Source organism: Ptychodera flava, chromosome 1 (assembly GCF_041260155.1).
Source record: "Ptychodera flava strain L36383 chromosome 1, AS_Pfla_20210202, whole genome shotgun sequence".
NCBI classification, from domain to species: Eukaryota; Metazoa; Hemichordata; class Enteropneusta; family Ptychoderidae; genus Ptychodera; species Ptychodera flava.
The window spans coordinates 4851052-4870583 of NC_091928.1; the positions used below are offsets into that span (position 1 = coordinate 4851052).

At 38.0% G+C, this 19532-nt stretch overlaps 1 long non-coding RNA gene across 2 annotated transcripts; it reads right to left on the reverse strand.

Annotated features, from left to right (window-relative positions):
- Positions 1–1905: 1905 nt before the first annotated feature.
- Positions 1906–17578, reverse strand: LOC139122954 (uncharacterized). Of its 2 annotated transcripts, none has more exons than XR_011549558.1 (3): positions 17349–17578; positions 8011–8126; positions 1906–3415 (listed from the first exon to the last, which is right to left on the reverse strand). It is a non-coding gene; the product is annotated as an uncharacterized lncRNA (long non-coding RNA). The 2 variants fall into 2 exon arrangements; XR_011549553.1 differs by having other exon boundaries at positions 8011–8120; positions 17349–17557.
- Positions 17579–19532: the final 1954 nt, after the last annotated feature.

Sequence of the window (19532 nt, forward strand, 5' to 3'; positions counted from 1 at the left end):
GCTGACGATTTTCTTGCCCGCCGCGTAAACCGAGCATTTTTGCTGTTGTTTAGTCCACACTGCATTAAAGAGAGCTTCAGGGGTTGATCGGCCGATAACTTCCTTGTCAACGAGAATTTTTTCTTCTTCCTCAGTCAGTCTGTCGGTTGCGTTTGGTTTGTTTCCCATTCCGTGCTTTTTAAGTTCTACTCTTTTGGCTGCGAGGCATTTTCGCGACTTCTCGAACAACTTATCGCGTATGATGGAAAACCCGTAGCCGCTGTCTTGTAAAAACCGATCGATACCTCTTTGATAGTTGGTAAGTGTATCAGGCTCATAGTCGCCGCCGTCCTTCTGGCGAGTTCCTAAAAAACGCTGCCAGATAGTCGTCCAGCTCAGCAGGAGGGATGTCACATATTCGGCGGGTTTCGTTTGGCTTCATCGTATTCAGTCATAGCTGAACCTGTTCGGTAGCCGTGTTGGTGTTTCGCACGGTATTTTTCATTTTTGGAGATTGGCGAACTCCTCCTGGTTTCTGTGTACTCTACATACCGTTGATGTTGTTGTTCGGGTTCGGATGGTAAATGCTCAAAAACTTCCTCCGCAGCTAACAAATCTGACAGACTGAAAGGCTCTTGTTGGTTCTCCCTGACGGACATGGTGGAATGGCAAGGTTGTTGTTATAGTGACCGTCTTATACCGGTGTCTCATGAAAATCACAAAATATTTCAGATCGATGAAAATTGTGTAAAATGAAGTTCATTTTACTTCCAAATTGGTACGGTACATGCAAGTGTTGTGTTTGGTATTATTTTTCATAACGCATTTACCATGAATACATGAATTTTTGAAAGTTGTGCTTTTGAATTTGCTGGTCCTCCGACATGTCCGATAGCACTTTTTGCTTGTCGTCTGCGCGTCTATGTGACCAACAGTTCGTTCCAATGAGGGTAGCTTGCATTACACACATCACTCGAAGGAAATACTGCTCACAATAATTCCAATATGCAACCATTTATTCCACTGACACATAAAGAGTTACAAATGGGCGACTACTACAAAAGAAACACTATGTGAAAAAGCCAGAATCCATCAAGCATTGTTGTGGATTCCTCCGTGGATTCAATCAGAATCCAAGGGAATCCAGAGATATCCATTGTGGGTACTCAGGGAATCCTAAGGTATCCAATTATGGATTCTTCTATATACGGAACACTTTTAGAATCCACAGCAGAATCCATTACAGCATTTAAATGGATTCCATAAGACAGTCTCCTGAATAATCCTGTGCAGGATTTCAATGGATTCTGCGTGAAATTAGTGATCATGGGAATCCACCCTCTTGCCTTAAATTTTCCCATGGTACATTGCGTGAAATCGAATAAAATATCACTGCTCTGCTGTCATTCCTTTTAATTGTTTGAATTTCTCATGAATCGATATTTACTTGAAACAGTAACCTGTACCTTTTGCACATTTTGTACTGTTTCATCATTTTATTTTCATAATTGTATACCAAAATAACCTTGTATTCTGCTTCTAAACATGGCCTCTGTATCCTTTATGTTATTTTTGACAGATCCATTTCAAAAGGCCTTACTTCAGTGCAATTATCAACAATTACACTGGTAATAATGCATCATGCTTAGAAAATAGATATGGGGCAGTTAGTTCTATTATGGGGAAACAAACAGGACCAAGTTGATATATATGTACAGCGCGGATATTTAATATCTTTTCTGCATTCTTCCATTTTGTGTTTACAGAATTATGTGCAGGCATATTGCCATAGGATGGTATGCACAATATCTACCATTATTGATTAAAATGTATTACCGGTATTCTCATGATATACTAGTATTCTTTCATTTTACTCATACTCACATGTTACACTACACACATCAACAATTGAAGTTCAGACAACTGTTTGCAATTAAAAAAATAATGTCCTTTTTATTCACTAAATAATACTAATCCAATGAAATATTTACAATAATTGACACATGTGTTAAACAAAAGCTGCGGTTTCTGAAAAAAAATCACAAACAATAATATAACCAGACTTTTTGAAACCAATATTTCAAGTCATTCATTGAACGTCTGTACAATTGTAGCAGCGATTTAAAAAAAAGACTTGGCAAAAGACAATGGTAAAAATTTTGCCAAAAATACAATTATGCAAACTTCACCACAATTTGAAACAGTCTTACTGAGCTGTACCCTAAAAACCTCCACACCAACTTTCAAATCAATTGGAGTTGTGGTCTCAGAGAAGATTTCTTGACCAAGAATAGAAAAAATTCCCAAAAAATACAATTATACAAATAATCACTGTTTATGACTCGTCGGTGTAATAACATGAGTACAGCCTGTATCTAGTCAATAAAATTCAAAAGTTGAGTGGTCTTTGTTCAAAACTAAAAATGCATCATTGAGCTTTTAGCAGAATCAAGAAAATGCAAAAACATATGCTTATACATTAAACATTGTCCTGTAATGAGTTGTCAGCGCTGTTGATATTGTCATTCGTCTGTATAACGGCTCATGGCCCACAGTACAATCAATTACCCGCAATGCTGTTCGATTTGTACCAACGACGTTAGTTTTCTTGTAACTTTTTCAGTTCTGCATAAAAGCAATAATGTGAAGTCTCACGATAATTGATTAATTATATTTATTAAAAGTACGTTGAAATATTGCAGTATAAATTTCAAAGAAACCATTAAATAACCATAAAAGTCACATTCTTCAGGTACTACAAATGTCACAGTTTTGGGAAGCAAGTTAGTACCAACTGAAGGGGTCATTCTCTGAAAATAGTTAGCATGTAAATTTCTTTTGTCTTTTTGGAAAAAATCAATATCCTTTTGTTTCATAAAACAGGTGCAACAATTCTCCCTACTTTCCATCACTTTATTCTGTATGGCTGAGGACACAATCAGTGGAAAATTTACAAAAATCCTTTCTCTTCTCTCAATCAAGCACAATTTTCTTAATCCTTTACAATGGGAATTGAGAAGAAAGGTGTTTTTAAAAGTACGTTCTCAGAATTTCTACACGTGGTCCAGGAATTTGTCTACACATGGGAGACATGGTAGACTGCACAGGGGAATCTACATTGGTACAAATCATGATGTATTGTGGGAAATCTCTAGTACTGTGATGGCCCACCATCCTCATCCTCAGGCTCTGGTCTGATTGGGGCCACGCCCTCAATGCAAGGTAGCCTCAATATGCATTTCCTTTGATGCAAGTGTTTTTCCATAATGTACGCAGTTTCACTTCTCTCTCTATCCCATGGCAAGTGTCTCCGAATAAAGGCACCACCATTGCAACTTCTGTCCTGCTCGCTGTCCTCAGAAGAAACACACACAACTACCAAATGTCTTCAGCTTCATGCTAGTCCTTGGATAGCCCCGTTTGCGTCCTTCAATTTCTGTAAATAACGATACACAGAATAAATCATCAGAATTGTACATTATCCATTTAGTTTGTTTTTGTTTAAATCTTTGTATTTATAGACCTTTGATAATTCATTTGAAAGTACTTCATTAGACTATAATGGTTAAAAGTTGATATGTATGCAAGAAATTTGATTTCTGAATCTCACTGAAATGTTGATTCACTATACACTGGAGTCTATGAGAAAACTATGAATAATTTTTTTACAATGCTTAACAAACACATTCTGTGCTTTCTGAGGTGTTTGACAATTGATACAAATGTACTTGATTCAAATAGGGTGTTTGAAGGTTCAGATGTGGACAACAGTAATGATATTGGAATTTCAACTAAACAGTTCTATTTTCATGGTACTAGTGGTCAACAGGTCACTGTTAAATATTTTCCCTGACAAAACTTGCTATATCTTTAATATGTAAGTAATAGAAATTGTTCATTGCTCTCAGTGAGCTCGATTTACAATAAGACAAGCCTCAGAGTTGCCAAGGCAAGATGTTTATGTGGCAGATAATTATACTTTTGTTCAGATTTACACTTAAATGACTACCGAGAGTGAAATAATGCAGTGAATCATTTTATCTCCCAAAAAATGTTTTGAACACTTAAACTACTTTTTTAACAATTTAGAGTGAACCCCAACCCATTCAAATTGTGCTGGCTGTAATAACTGAATGCTCCCTTGATGAATAAACTGTCATCTATGTACTGTTGCACATCAAACTGACAAGTTTATGCCATAATATACAAATATGAAGATAAAAATGTTTTTTCACTGATTCATTGCCTATTTTATTTACTAAATATTCCTGTTTTTGTTAGGAGAGACTAACATCAATGTATCTCCAAGACACATGGTGTATGGTCGTGCTTCCACTATTAATTTTACAAAACATATCATCAATTAATGCTTCAGCAAATGGACCAAGTCTTTGTACGTTGGTCGAGAACTAATACAGTAAGACATATACGTTAGAATATTAAATCTGTCAAATTAGGATGGAATATTGAGGTAGAAATATTTTTGTACCATGCAGCTTTGACCTACAGTGCCTTGTAACATTTACATATATTGAACTAAAAAGAGGGCATGTCATGCTGGGGAATCACCCAAATCAAAGACTGAACTGACTGCGTATGGGTGCCAGTATGGATTAAAGGCAGGGGGACTCGGAGCCTATAAATACCCCCTATCTCCCTGGGCATTCATAATCCAACATGAGTGGCACATGGTAACAGCATCAACGAATGCTCCCGAAAATCTGCAGTTTTCAACAACCAAAGAGTAAATTAAAGCACTGTTCCAACATATTACTTTTGTGAATACTTGTGGCATCACCTTGTTGGTGAAATTCTCTCATTATATCCTTTTAAGTTGATTTTTGATGCGAAAACTGCTGCGATGCTGTGGACGTGTTCGAAGCATTCAAAGAACAATAGGGGAAAGCTTTCAAACAGCTGCCAATCACGAGGGGATGCACAATCAAACATTTGTTGTGTCAATCAGATCGATACGATGTCAACAATGAACAAGTCATCGTTGATGACACAGTCCCCACTTGTTAATGGGTGCTTTGATTACAGGTCCTCAGAGAGGATAGAGTCCTCTTCATTAGGTCTGTGATAAAAATACTTTTGAATAAATTCGCTTGATACATGTCTGAGTTGTAGTTCAGGACATGAAAAAATCGTAATAAAATGGCCACATGGTGGCCATAATGGATCGAATCACAAAACAAATCAATGTGCATATGTATGACATACGGGAGGTCAATGTCCTTGTACCAACTTTGATTAAATTTGGTTGAAATATGCCTGAGTTATGGCTTTGTACATGAAAAAATCATAACAAAATGGCCGCACAGCAGCCATATTGGATCGTATCACAAAACAAATTTACATGCATATGTATGATATTGGTCAATCTCCTTGTACCAACTTTGAATAAATTTGCTTGATACATGTCTGAGTTATGGTTCTGGACATGAAAAAACGTAATAAATGGCCACACGGCGGCCATATTGGATCGTATCACAAAAAAAATTGATGTGCATAGCTATGACATTGGTCAATGTCCTTGTACCAACTTTGAATAAAATCTGTAGAAACATGCCTGAGTTATGGCTCTGTACATGAAAAAATCGTAATAAAATGGCCGCCTGGCGGCCATATTGGATCGTATCACAAAACAAATTAATGTGCATATGTATGACATAGGTCAATGTCCTTGTACCAAGTTTGAATATAATCGGTTGAGATATGCCTGAGTTATGGCTCTTGAGATATGCCTGAGTTATGGCTCTGTACATGAAAAAATCGTAACAAAATGGCCGCATGGTGGCCATATTGGATCGTATCACAAAAAGAATTGACGTGCATATCTATGACATTGGTCAATGTCCTTGTACCAACTTTGAATAAAATCAATTGAAACATGCCTGAATTATGTCTTGTACATGAAAAAATCGTAATAAAATGGCCGCCTGGCAGCCATATTGGATCGTATCACAAAAAAATTGATGTGCATAGCTATGACATTGGTCAATGTCCTTGTACCAACTTTGAATAAAATCTGTAGAAACATGCCTGAGTTATGGCTCTGTACATGAAAAAATCGTAATAAAATGGCCGCCTGGCGGTCATATTGGATCGTATCACAAAAAAAATTGATGTGCATAGCTATGACATTGGTCAATGTCCTTGTACCAACTTTGAATAAAATCTGTAGAAACATGCCTGAGTTATGGCTCTGTACATGAAAAAATCGTAATAAAATGGCCGCCTGGCGGCCATATTGGATCGTATCACAAAAAAAATTGATGTGCATAGCTATGACATTGGTCAATGTCCTTTTACCAACTTTGAATAAAATCTGTAGAAACATGCCTGAGTTATGGCTCTGTACATGAAAAAATCATAACAAAATGGTCACACGGCGGCCATATTGGATCGTATCACAAAAAAAATTGATGTGCATAGCTATGACATTGGTCAATGTCCTTGTACCAACTTTGAATAAAATCTGTAGAAACATGCCTGAGTTATGGCTCTGTACATGAAAAAATCGTAATAAAATGGCCGCCTGGCGGCCATATTGGATCGTATCACAAAACAAATTAATGTGCATATGTATGACATAGGTCAATGTCCTTGTACCAAGTTTGAATATAATCGGTTGAGATATGCCTGAGTTATGGCTCTGTACATGAAAAAATCGTAACAAAATGGCCGCATGGCGGCCATATTGGATCGTATCACAAAACGAATTGACGTGCATATCTATGACATTGGTCAATGTCCTTGTACCAACTTTGAATAAAATCAATTGAAACATGCCTGAATTATGGCTCTGTACATGAAAAAATCGTAATAAAATGGCCGCCTGGCAGCCATATTGGATCGTATCACAAAACAAATCGACGTGCATCTGTATGACATATGAAGTAATCCTTGTACCAAGTTTGAATGAAATCGCTTAGGGCATCTCTGAGATATCTGCGTGAACGGACGGACGCACGCACGGACGGACGCACGCACGCACGCACACGACCAAACCTATAAGTCCCCCCGGACGGTGTCCGTGGGGACTAATAAACATTTGTACCACTGAGCCTTTTATACCATCCAGAAATTTCAAAGCTACAATTTTTTACCCTGACATATAATACAGCGACCTTGCACAATAATGATCATTCCACTGCTTCTGTTGGGTTTTGTTGGTTTTTTAAATTCGCTCCGTGGCCCCAGTAGATTTTTTTCAATATGATACAAAATTTGAATTTTTTCACGGTAAATTTAGTATATTCTCTTGTCCAGTTTGATAGAGTAGACGTCGAGCCCGGCACTGTTGACTGAGATCAGGCTTGGGTCATTTAATCCTGCAACCTGAAGAGTTCTGTATGATCATCGTTCAGCATTTGGGTGATTTTTGTTTGGTCAAAGTAATCAGTAACAATGTACGCAAGATTCCTTATGTTGTTTTTGTCACCATCATACACGTATACGAACGGTTTTCAATTAAACATAGGGCCAAAGTCCCTGAAGCTACTATAGACATGGATACAAAATTAAGTATTTCCTGACTGTATGAAATTATCTCACTTAGGTCATCCTAGGGATCTGTATACCAAATATTAAAGCTGTCTGACCAGCGGTTTTGAAAGAACAAGCAACTCAACAGTTGACAAAGCTCTGCTGTGTTATGTAGAGAATAACCTTTTGTGACACATGTATTGATGAAGAAGGTGGATATCTTTGATTAACACCGTGAGTTCTGTTGAATAAGCTGAGACTGTACATACTCAGAGAAAGCACACTGAAGAGACAAATGTTTGAAACTTAAGAAGTTCAAGGTCATCAAAAGCATTATAAGGAATCATGTAACTTTCATTGCACTGTTTACACAGATTGCATAATTGCTATAACCCTTTTCCTGCCAAGTCGGTGAAAATCCGCTTGAAATTCGGTGTAGCCAGAATCTAAGCACTGGTGACCAGCATGTCCTTCAAAGTTCACAACTTTAAACAAAAAACTTATCAGTGCAGACTTTGTACATGTGTATGAAGTACATACCTCTCATATTCTTCTCAGTTGTTGGCATGCCTTTTCGTGTGACTCTGTCATTCCTTGGGGCACTACACTTTTCCTATTTGTTCAACGCCTAATAAATATCTCCACGGGACCTGCAACTTGCAAGGAAATAAATAAAAAGTTAAAAATCCTACTGTGAAAAATTAAATTATCTTAAAACACAGATGATGAATCATCAGATTTCACGTGACAATAATGACGATGAATCACCATATTAATCTGACAGTCCATCAACACATATTTGAATCAGAAATATATTGACAAGCTTTCATTGCCTGAAAAGGCTAAACTTCATTGGATTCACACTGCACTATGCATTCCTGCAGTATCTCAGAGCTGGTAGACTGTCAGACCATTGATGAAAAATTGACTCTTTTTACATCCATGGTCATATCAATATCTAAAATGTGCATGTTGAAAGTAACACCACATTTCATTTTCAGCAGAAACAGAAATAAAATGACATATCATGTTTAGGTAAGATTAAATTAATCTCATGTTAACTTAAGCCCCCACTAGCTGTATCTTCTAGCATTGTTTTTATGATTTTAACGTCAAGCCAAAATAAGTTTGTGAGAATGTTCTAATTTTGGTGATGTATACACTTATTATTAACTAACACTGGGACTGTACATGCAATTTTGGACAAGATAAAGATTGCAATGTGATTAAATATTTGCCAAAACATTAAATCCCATCACAGTGCATACAAGCAAAAACCCTGTATACTGTGCATATCTGCACTGAAATCTTCACACAAACTGCACAAAGCAGTCCAATGTAATGCACAGAGCATTGTGCAATTCATGCGATAAAATGTTGAATGGCCCTTACTTCATCATTTGATGGGCCACTCAGGGCGCTACATTCTCTGAATTGTTTGGTCACACAGAGTTCATGCTAATGCATGTAGTTCATACATTCCCGCAGTGAAGTTGGGCTCACCTCAGTCATACCGGTAGTGTGAAATGTTAAACAATTTCAATACCCAACACTGTAGCTAACAGAGGTGGAGGTCTGAAGTTTAGTGGAAAGAGATGATTATGTTAACTAAGATTTCTGCTAAAATATCAAGCGACCAGGTTTGATTTTTGCTGGACGGCCATCATGGGAGGAAAGTGTACAGCAAAAATATCAAGTAACCAGGATGACCTCTGACCTGAATTTAACTTATTTGCTAGTATTAGTGCAATAGCCTTCATATTTGGTGGGATGAGGCGTCACATCATGAATTACTTAAGATCTGTCAAATAAAATATTATTGATGTTGACTATAGCACGTACAGGGACAGCATAACGATTGGGGAGAGTCACTTTTATCAGCATCGTTTTGAAAAATTCGCCCTCCCTCCCTATAAATTTTTTCCAGTCCCTTACCGGCCAGCACAGGTTGAATTCGTGAACACACATATCACAGGTCACCACTTTATGCACATACAAGGCCTCATTAAATGTGATTTAACAGTGAAGATTAAACGATAAAGTGAATTAGAGTGAAAATTCACCTATTTCTACTAGCTTAAAATGCTAATCATGCAAACTGAACTTTGGCTCGCGGCGAGTGAATTAGCCTTTTTCGTGTCGTACAGGTAACTCTCTTGTGCTGCAGTGTATGAGTAATTGTCTATGTTTGCAAAGCAGGGGCACTCTCGGAGAAATCCTACCGGTGCGCACAGTAAAAATCACAGTCCTTAGCAATTTGTAGAGTTGTGCAAGTCCAACATATCAATAATTTGTCACATAAGTTACATAAACAATACTATAGGGCAGAATTCAGAGAAAACCAGGACAAAATGGGGAGATACATGTATTTTGAGGTAAACAAATTTCAAGACTTACAGCTAGTGGTTCTTTAACCCTTTGAACCCGGCTCAGACATAAATGTCTGATGACGTCATAGAGTACCAGGGGGTCAGGGTGCAAAGGGTTAAACATGCTAGTCGTCATGTACATGTAACTTTGCATTATTTATAACCTTCTAAATTAATACTTTATTGTGACAAAGGAAATAAATTGACAACATAAATCATTAAATGTAATGTCTCCTATGACTATAGAAAAAAAAGGGTCAAAAAATACCAATGGGCCCTATTCTGTCCTTGAGCCATTGTACATACATAAATTTGAGCTTGAATAAGTGGACTTGTGGGATTGAATTAAAAAATCGGCCAACATTCAACTGATTATAGTTTCAAAAGAAAATAAAGGATAGCAAATCTTCATTATCTTATTATTAACCTTCATGCACAGCCATTTTGAGTAGAGGTTCAACAAACAATAGAGCGTATAAATCATGTGTTCCTTGGATTACTTTTCATGGAGACTGAACAGAAATTACAGGGGGTAAGGCCTTTTTTGGGTCCATTTTTTAAAAAAAGCATTTTGAATTGTCATGCATGCCTTTGGGGCAGGGTTACCATTTTTGCGCAACTATTGAAACTATTTGAAAACAAGATGTGGCCAATACAGTGCTTTACCAAAAAAATATCAAATTTAATACATTGGAATCTGTTAGGCAAAATATTGACAGTTTTCCCCTATGCAACATGCATTACAATGTATGTGTACATTTATCCATGTTTGATAATTTATGTAATTCTAGTAGTTGGAATTTGGATGCAAAATACATCTGTGTACAAAAAATTTGATTTTTGGATTATTCAATATACATTGTAGTCCATGAGGAAACCATGATTTTTTGCAATAACTCAATAGCTATATCTGTGTGTTTATAGATGCTTAATTATTGATATTAATGCCAGTGTTCGAAATTTGTGGAAAAAATCAACCAGTCACCAGGACTGGTAACTTCAAAAAGTTGCCTGTCCTGCCAAAAACTTACCAGTCCTGATACTGCGATTGCTTTTTGTGCCTAAGTATTTTTGTTATGCGCTGTTGAGTAGGATGAATTTACGGGAAAGAAACTGTCTTGCCATAAAATTTGAATGGGAGCCCAGAGAAAAAATAGCAGACATAGTTTTAAAGAAGACTCCCCATGCTAAAGTCAACTTGTCCGCCAGACTGGTAACTTTTTTATTTTACAAGTCCTGCAGAAAAACAACCAGTCTCGGACTGCCGGACAGGTGTTATTTTGAACACTGTTAATGCACTTGATTAGATTGAGCTGGTTACTAGTGAATGTGTGTGCAAGAAATTTGATTTTGGAATTTCACCGGAATGTTGATTCACTAAACATGTACATTCTGGTCTCTGAAGAAAATATGAAAAGGTATTTTGAAATACAACACAAGCTAAATCTGTTTGGCAATTGAAAATGTGCACAATGAGAATATTGGTTGAAAGAACAGATGTGAACAACAAATGTGATATTGGACTTTCACCCTAGTGATTTTTTGTAAAGGTTAAAAGTATTCTTTAACAGTTCAAAGTTAAATGAGAACTTATATGTCAATTATTAAGATATCATTTATACAGACTGTGACTCACAGGGCACATAAATTTTGGAGGGACAATCTTTTCCTTGCTAACACTTTTTGAAGGGTCATTATTTTCCATTTTATAAGGCACTTTTGCTGATCCCTGGAATTGCCTTTGTTTAAATATGTAGGAGGACTACCTTTTGTTTTCCATTGAAACTGTAATCTGGTTGGTAAATTTTCTGGTGAGACAATCTGGTGCCAACACAGGCCTCTAAAAACACCAATCAATCCCCCCGCCCGTAATTTTTGTCCAGTCCCTGACAGGTATCAACACTCATTAGCATAAAGTGACCCGGAAATTCGATGTTCATTATTCGTTTGAAATTATCAGGAATATCGATGATTTAAAACAAACAAACGTTCGATACTTTGCCAGATACAGATTTTGCTGGACACGTTTATACCAGAAGGGGTAGACGTATCCCAGACACATTGGCTGGTCAAGAATAAGTGAATAGCTATACTGTACATACATTGTTATGTAGGTCATTTCCCCCACACTCATCATGACCCGAGTTCAATTAGTCTAGAACATTCTCAAGGTCACTGCCCTTGATGACCTAACAACCTTGAATTCAATTAGTCATGTTTGGAATGTTCTGGAAAGTTGATTAGTTGTGTAAGGGAGATAATTTTAGAACAGTAATTAGCATGTCAATAAAAGTTCTAGATTGTTCTTATATGCCTTTATAAAAGGGACGTGCACAGCTTCCAGTCAGACTTTTGGGATCGTGTCTCTTGTGTGTTACTAAACTCCAGCAGTAGTCATTCTCAAGACTTTTCAAGACCTTCACTGCCAACGCTGGATTTATACTGTGGACTTTGTGCAACTACAAGCCTGCAAGCCGAAGGACTGTTCATTCATCCGACTGACTGTTACAACTCTGAGACTGGAGCTTTGCCGTCCCAGCTGAGATAAGTAGTCTGTACACTTTTAAAGCTTGTACTCTGTCCCTAACTTAGCAATTAGTTTTGTTTTCGTAATAAATTTTGTTTAAACGGAAACTGCTGAGTTCACCCTTTTGTTCGTTTCTCTGCACGTAACAAATTGGGGGCTCGTCCGGGATACGAATATTTGAGCCGTTTGACAACATTTTGACAGCCTTTTAAAAACTACAGTATTCTGTGAACTCAGCGAAATTTAATCATGGCGGAATTTAAACCAGAGGAAATGGATGACCTTGATCAGGACAATTTGATTCCCTCAGAAAAGACGACCTCATTGCACTGGCCAATTTCCTTAAAGTAGAAGTCAAAAGATCTATGCGCAAGAGGGAAATACAGTACCGTATTGCCAAACATCTAGTTGATTTAGGCCAATTTGAGGAATCCACCCTGAAAGATTATGAGCCCGAGTCTACCTCTGAACTCAGAAAATTAGAATTAGAATTGCAGACAATTTGGAGATCAAGAACTAGAATTACAAATGGAAAAGAGAGACAGGCATTAGAAAAAGAAAAATACAAATGCAATTAGAAATGGAAGAAAGACAGAGAGAGAAAGACAGGCAGGAAAGATTAGAAATGAAACGTTTAGAGCTTGGACAGTCAGGAAAATTCTTCCCTTCAGACAAGTTTGACATCACTAAGCATTTCAGGTTAGTTCCCCCTTTCCAAGAAAAGGATGTTGATAAATATTTCCTTCATTTTGAGAAAATTGCTCAGAGTCTGAACTGGCCTAAGGAGTCCTGGTCTATGCTTTTGCAGAGTGCTTTGGTGGGTAAAGCCAGAGAAATTTACATTCAATTGTCAGTAGAGCAGGCTTCAAATTATGATTCTGTGAAGGAATTAATTCTCAAGGGTTATGAGTTGGTGCCTGAAGCGTACCGTCAGAAATTTAGGGATTGTGAGAAGGCGAAAGACCAAACTTATGTTGAATTTGCTCGAACAAAAGAACAACTGTTTGATCGTTGGTGTTCTTCGGAAAAGGTCAGTCAGAATTATGACAAATTACGACAACTTGTTTTGATTGAGGAATTTAAAAGGTGCATCCGGAGTGACATCAAGACGTTTATCAATGAACAAAAGGCAGCTACATTAGAGGTTGCTGCACGTTTGGCCGATGATTATTCATTGACCCACAATCTTCATTTCTCAGCAAACCATCCCAGTCCTTTTCCTACAGAAACAATGCAGGTAAATTTAACTCCTCCTTTCATCCAAGAATTTTTCAAAGGAGAGTAGGAAATCAAATGACAACAGTTCACAAAATTCAAGTAACACTCCACATCATCAGATCCCAAGTCTCAATCTCCTTCTGACAAACAGTTCGGTACACTTTCTTGTAATTATTGCAAGAAAGACGGCCATTTAATGTCAGATTGTTTCAAATGAAAAGAAAACGTGAAGGTCAAAGTGGTCAAAGTGGATCTAAGCCCACCGGCTTTATTTCTTCATCAACTCAATTAGAGTCTAATAATGTGTGCAACACATTTTCTGAGGTTAAACCCCTCTCATCCCCAATTAATGAGGTCAAGGTCAATTCTTCTCAAGATAGCATTATGGGTATTTTCGAACCATTCATTCATGATGGTTTTATATCACTTTCTAGTGATTTCTCTTCCGCTACCCCTGTCAAAATTTTAAGAGATACCGGGGCTTCCCAGTCTCTTTTGTTGGCAGATACCTGCCGTTTCTGAAAAGTCATTTTCAGGTTCTAAAGTTCTTATTAAGGGGGTAGATTGTAATGACTACATTCCTGTTCCTCTCCATAATGTCTATTTGTCTTCGGACTTTGTTTCTGGACCTGTGACTTTAGGTATTAGGCCTTTTTTGCCTTTTGAAGGGATTCACCTTCTTCTTGGAAACGACCTTGCTGGGGACAAGGTCATTACTAATCCACTTGTGACTGATAATCCTACTTTAGATCAGGATCCAGAGCCAATTGAACAAGAGATACCCGATTTATTTCCTTCCTGTGCCATTACTCGAGCCATGTCAAAGAAAACTTCCGAGAATCAAAATACTCTCAAAAATAATGTCACAGATGTTGACTTAAATGACACCTTTCTCAGTCAGGTGTTTGACACGGATCATTCCGTTATCCCTCGTGGATTTGAAACTTCCAGTAAAACTTCTGCTGACCAAAGTCAGACATTTTCTAGATCAAATCTCATTGCAGAACAACACAAAGACCCAGATATTTTGTCTTTGTTTGACAGGGTAGATGATGAAGGTAAAACTTCAGATAGCTCTGTTTCCTATTATACAAATCTGGTATTCTCATGCGTAAATGGAGACCTCCAGATGTTTTGGTTGATGACGATTGGGCTATAAAACATCAAATTGTGATTCCAAAGCCCTATCGTGCTGAAATATTGCGCCTGCCCCATGAAACGCCCTGGGCTGGTCACTTAGGAGTCAGGAAAACTTATCATAAAATTCTCAGTCACTTTTATTGGCCTAATCTCAGGCAGGATGTAGCACATTTCTGTAAAACTTGTCACACATGTCAAATGGTAGGAAAGCCAAATCAGACCATTCCAAAGGCCCTTTACAGCCAATTCCTGCATTTCAAGAACCATTTAGTAGGATACTAATAGACTGTGTTGGGCCCCTACCAAAAACAAGATCAGGAAATGAGTACATATTGACAATTATGTGTACATCAACTCGGTTCCCAGAAGCCATACCACTGAGAAATATAAAGACAAAGACTATAGTGAAAGCTTTAGTCAAATTTTTCACTTTATTTGGCCTCCCTAAATGTGTCCAGTCCGATCAAGGCTCCAACTTTATGTCTGGTATTTTTCAACAAGTAATGGATCAGCTAGGCATTAAACAGTATACGTCATCCGCCTATCATCCAGAAAGTCAGGTGCTCTTGAGCGATTTCATCAAACTTTGAAAAACATGATTAGGACCTACTGTTTTGACACAGAGAAGCAGTGGGATGAAGGAATTCATTTTCTGCTCTTTGCTGTTAGAGAGTCAATTCAAGAGTCTCTTGGTTTTAGCCCATTTGAGCTTGTATTTGGACATACAGTCCGTGGCCCACTTAAGCTCGTTAAAGAGAAATTCCTGTCTGACGACGATGATTGTCTGAATATTTTGCAATATGTGTCAGATTTTCGTACAAAACTCTCTAAAGCATGTGAATTAGCCAGAGAAAATCTTGAGTCATCTCAGCAGTCAATGAAAACCAGATATGATAAAAGCACCTCAAAACGGAAGTTTGAACCAGGTCAAAAAGTTCTTGTTCTACTTCCATTCCTGGCAAACCACTCCATGCTCGTTACTTTGGGCCATATCTAATCGATAAGAAATTGAGTGATTTAAATTACATCATAATAACACCTGACAGGCGAAAACAAAAACAGCTATGTCACATAAATATGCTTAAGCCATATTTGGATAGGGATAATCCTACTATAACTCAGCCTGTCAGTGCAGTCAGTTCAAACCATTATGAAGATAGTGATACTGAAACTGACTTGAGTGAAAATACTCTAAACTCAAAGCTGGGCTCGGTCAAGCTTCAGAACTCAGAAATCCTGGAGAAGCTGGAGTCTACAAAGTTGGCACACCTCCAGCCAGAACAACAACAACAGGTGAAAGAACTGCTCCACGAATATAAACACCTATTTCAAGATGTTCCAACGAGGACAAACATCATCCCCACAACGAAGATGTCTGCGACAGTAATCCAGTGGAACAACATCCAGACGGACTGAATCCTGCGAAAGCGGAATATCTCCAGGAGGAAGCCAAGTATTTGCCGAACAATGACTTTATAGAACTCAATACAAATAACCGGACTTTGCCATGCATACTTTATGCCAAATTCAGTGCCATTTCAAGTTTTCCAATACCAAATTGCAAGAGGATAGTCATGGGACCGATCATCCTGTTTGCTATTTTTAACAAATTTAGCAAATTTAACAAATCCCAGAGAAACTACTCTACAATTGAAAAAGAGTGTTTATCTTTGATATTAGCTTTACAGCATTTTGAAGTTTATGTTACTTCTTCAAATCAGCCAATAGTGGTTTATATTGATCACAACCCTCTTGTTTTTCTGCAGAAATTTAAAGGCAAAAATCAGAGATTGCTAAGATGGAGTTTAATGTTACAGGAGTTTAATCTTGACATTAGACATATCAAAGGCAGAGACAATTTAATTGCAGACTGTCTCTCTCGTATTTAGAAATTATTGTTGTTCACTTTCAAGAAATTTTATTGTTGTTCACTTTCAAGAATTTTACTTTAGAGTAAAACAAAATTGAGTACTTAAATCCTTTTCAAGATTACATTTGTAAAAGAAAGATTTTTCTTTGAAAAATTTTCTTTTTTGAAGAGGGGGTGTGTTATGTAGGTCATTTCCCCCCACACTCATCATGACCCGAGTTCAATTAGTCTAGAACATTCTCAAGGTCACTGCCCTTGATGACCTCACAACCTTGAATTCAATTAGTCATGTTTGGAATGTTCTGGAAAGTTGATTAGTTGTGTAAGGGAGATAATTTTAGAACAGTAATTAGCATGTCAATAAAAGTTCTAGATTGTTCTTATATGCCTTTATAAAAGGGACGTGCACAGCTTCCAGTCAGACTTTTGGATCGTGTCTCTTGTGTGTTACTAAACTCCAGCAGTAGTCATTCTCAAGACTTTTCAAGACCTTCACTGCCAACGCTGGATTTATACTGTGGACTTTGTGCAACTACAAGCCTGCAAGCCGAAGGACTGTTCATTCATCCGACTGACTGTTACAACTCTGAGACTGGAGCTTTGCCGTCCCAGCTGAGATAAGTAGTCTGTACACTTTTAAGCTTGTACTCTGTCCCTAACTTAGCAATTAGTTTTGTTTTCGTAATAAATTTTGTTTAAACGGAAACTGCTGAGTTCACCCTTTTGTTCGTTTTCTCTGCACGTAACAACATACCTGGTAAATTGTAAGCTTACACGAGAACCGTTCAGCTGATGCAGGACTCTTTGGCGATCACCACACTGGCACTAGATTCAAACGTACCGCATAGTCGTCGAGACGGTCCAGGATTTCAAGGTTAGAGTCTTTAGTGGACATTCCTAGACACCGGCGGGACGTGTCAGTACTAAAATATAGACAACGCAACGCAACGCTGAGTAGGCGACGCGACGCTATCCATAACAATGGCGTCTTCTGAGTATGGCTCCCCAAGTGCTCAAATATTCACGAAACGAACTTTGCAAAGAATTTGATAACTATCACTTTTCACTCAATCTTGAAGAAAATGTTATTTTTTGCTCTCGTTAAATAAAAATATTGCTAACTGAACCATATATTCGTTTTCGCCAGCTAAAGCATGGAGGTAGAAAGAAAGAGAGCAGCAGGCTACGAGCTAGCTAGGGGGTCAATTTTCATCAACAGGCTGCTAGCTGTGCAGTTTACCTCTCAGCATGTACACAATGGGATTTCGATTTACGCATTTTTTACCTTCATGAATATTCCGGTGGCGAGATCTTTATCAAGATGGTCAAAATATAGCAGCTATTAGGCCTAATTAAAACTTTGGGAAATATGAACACGGTTTGAAATCAGTCTGATATATAACTACCAACCTGTACATGTAGGCCTACTGACGGGAAAAGCGAAATTCTAGCACTTTTTTATGAAATCCATCATCGTATATCACGGTCGCAATTTACATGCGGGACTGAGCTCAGAGTTCACTATGACTTGACGTTGGATTTAATGGACCACGAAGGTAAATGCAGAAAGTGGAAAAGACATTTTCTTGAGCAATAGTCGCTACAGTCGCGGTATCTTTTCCCATACACCCGCTTTTCCGGAAAAGTGTTTTTATATAAAAATGTGTACAATGTAAAACTTCGAAGTTCATCGTCTAAAAGTTGATTTGATATGCAGCAGTACGGTCTTTTTTATATCAATGGGTACACTGATATTATAAGTTCTCGAAACTAGTACAAATAATTCCCTAACTCTGAAATTAATGCGCGTTAGTTCAGAATTCATCACGATAGATCGATGCATCAAAATTTACGGATTCATGTGACTGAACTATCTTGTGATTTGTTTGCTAATTGACGTTTCGGCGGCGAAAGTCCAAGGCCCAAAGAAGAAGTATGCAGTCCAATCACATGTTATCTAGGAAACAACCACCAGTTTCCGTATACATGGACTGTGCGAAATCTGGCCCTGACCAATGCTGCCTTCCTGTCTCCGAGAATTACTTTCGAGCGGTGAAGCTAACATTGCCACTGAACAGCCTTGACTCGCCTCCGAGTCGATTTTTGATGTGGTTGAAGCACGGTCCTTTGGTTGAATTAAACCACTGGCGAAGAGTATATTGGCAATATTCAAAAACATACCGGTGTGAAATGTAATGCAGATCTCCTGGTTATGTGTCAAATAAGCAATTTTTGTCGAAAGTCATATCTTGTTTTTCAGAAAGTCGAACTCACAAGAGGGCAGATCGTCTGTGCAGCCGACAAGAACACAAACTGTCATGATACCGGCTACCAAATACTATCACAAGATAGGCTGTCGTCTACTGACTCCACACATTTGTCATTTGAATGAACGATGTGTGACGAAAAGGGAAATATCCCATGTGTAACTGCTGTGGCGATATCGATGACAACCCTAACAAATCGTTATGAGACTGCATGAAGAACGAGCGCATTTTGCGAAAGATTATGATCTTAGTCGTTGTTATAAAACGTGCCTGCCTTTGAGAGTCATAATTGCTAAAGTCAACTAAAGGGACTGGTCAGTTTATTCGGCGGGGGGGGGGAGTGGATTCATAGGGGTCACCCCGTTTTTGACTATGATGATAGGGGGGTCACCATGTTTTTTGAAATGTCCAATTGGGGAGGGGGTTCAGTCTGTTTTAGAATTTTGACACGGGCTCATACTTGCCTACAATGCATCGTGCAAGCGACAAATTTCATCATTCAGTTGCATTCATGGCGCGCCCTTTAGGCGCTTAACTTTAATATTAATAATACTTTTTTCAGAGCCCCCTTCAAGCTAGCACGAAACTTTAATATATCAGACATATATGTCAGAGATATTTGTATGTTTAAAATGTTGTCGGTGCGCCCTTCGAGCGCATTACTTTAAAAT